At 35.5% G+C, this 2,065-nt stretch overlaps 1 protein-coding gene across 1 annotated transcript in view; it reads right to left on the bottom strand.

The window, feature by feature from the left end:
* The window catches only part of LOC107703895 (RNA-binding motif, single-stranded-interacting protein 3-like), a 39,350-nt gene that overhangs the window by 14,563 nt on the left and 22,722 nt on the right, over positions 1-2,065 (bottom strand). The gene's annotated exons all lie outside the window — the stretch shown is intronic.

Here is a 2,065-nt window from a genome sequence, read left to right as displayed (position 1 = left end):
TTACTCTTACCTTTATGAGCAAAAATGACGGTGTATTTTAAGTTAAGTTTATCACGCTGGCGCCTCCATGTCCTGCAAAGCGTGCTTTAGCTTCCACTCTCCGCACAAACTATTGGATACAGCGCACATTTATCTAGGTTTAACGTTTAAACATTGTCATATGCTTGAACTGTTTTATATCTATAGATTTTATTTTAGGCAAGTCGTGATGATTTGAGAAGGCTAAATTGATCAAACACAGGCTCACTGTCTGCCGCTGGCCGCTTGGTCGTTCCTTTAAAAAACAAAAACTTATATTTAATGAACAAAAACATGCTCCAATCATTTTTCTAAATTAACTTAATAAAAAAATGAAACCAAATATAATCACTTTGCCATTACATACAAAACTGAACTATTTTAATAGCTGAAACAATAGTATAAGCCGTCATACTGATAAGCTTCAGTATGAGTGTAGTAAACAAAACCGCGCATCTGTGCCATTCACACAGAGACACATAAAACATGGAGGATTCATATTTAAATGGTATATTTGCGGCTTAATATTTACTGATAATGATCCATATTGCGATTTGATTTAAGTGTAACGAAGTACTTTTGATTAATTAATTAAATTTGACAAATTCCGTGACATTCTGCATTATACAGTAAATTCCATTTTTATGATGCCGCGATTCCGTCCACGTTTTCCACATCACAGAAACCATAGGGCCCTACATTAAATACAGTCACACAAACCAAATTAAACATTAAAAGTTAAATCCTGATCACTCTAATCAATTCTAAAATCTATACTAAACAGATACGATTTCAATCTAGCCTTAAAAGCATCATCAGATGGGGAAGATTTAATATGCATTGAAAGAGGGTTCCATAATCGAGGAGCAGGTACTGAGAAAGCCCTATCACCCTTTGATTTTAATCTCGTTTTAGGAACATGAAGAATCATCTCGAAGATCTCATATTCCTTGTATTTTGATAAGGAATCAAAAGGTCAACAATATATTTAGGGGCAATGCATTGCAATGCTTTAAAAACATCAAACATCACCTTAAATTCAATTCTAAATTTGACAGACAACCTGTGTAAAGAAACCAAAACTGGAGTAATTCTCTCTCTTCTCTATGCGAGTCAAAAGTCTGGCAGCAGCATTTTGTACTAATTGAAGACGGGATAATTGCCCTGTGAAATACCTATATTTACAGAATTACAGTAATCGATGTGTGAACATACAAAAGCATGAATAACAGTCTCCAGGAGTACTTTGATAAGGAATCAATAGGTCACCAATATATTTTGGAGCAATGCCATGCAACGCTTTAAAAACCATCAGCAAAACCTTAAACTCAATTTTAAATTCTACAGGCAACCAGTGTAAAGAAACCAAAACTGGAGTAATTCTCTCTCTCTTCTTTGTGCGAGTCAAAAGTCTGGCAGCAGCATTTTGTACTAATTGAAGACGGGATAATTGCCCTGTGAAATACCTATATTTACAGAATTACAGTAATCGATGTGTGAACATACAAAAGCATGAATAACAGTCTCCAGGAGTTGATAAAACGCAGCCTTCACAACACTAGTAACCTGTTTATCTAAAACTAAAGCTGAATCCATTATAACACAAACATTCTTGACATGATCTGAAACACTTATCTTCATAGAGGCCAACCTTCTTATAATTTCCTTGGAAGCAGAATTAGAATGTTAAATGTTAGAATGCCAAATTAGAATGCTGTTTCCACATAACTTACGTGATCCCGCTGCAAGCACATTCATTACTATAAGACACATGGATGCACGCACACGGAGTTGAAAGAGCAAGATCCAATGAATGCTGTAGGTAACCCCTTCATTTTTTTTTTTTTTTTAGCATTTAGATTTTACGAATCCTAGACGAAATCTCTTGCCTGTGAAAAGATAGTGAGAGCTGATGTTGAGGAATAGAGTCAAAAACTCAAAAAAACGCAATAATCATACTCTGTGTGTGTGTGTGAGAGAGAGAGAGAGAGTGTGTGCGTGTCTGTGTGTGTGTGTGTGAGAGAGAGAGAATGTGTGTGTGAGAGAA

This window comes from Sinocyclocheilus anshuiensis, unplaced genomic scaffold, assembly GCF_001515605.1.
Source record: "Sinocyclocheilus anshuiensis isolate Anshui unplaced genomic scaffold, SAMN03320099.WGS_v1.1 scaffold61, whole genome shotgun sequence".
NCBI lineage: Eukaryota > Metazoa > Chordata > Actinopteri > Cypriniformes > Cyprinidae > Sinocyclocheilus > Sinocyclocheilus anshuiensis.
This window is presented reverse-complemented; position numbering and strand designations above follow the sequence as displayed.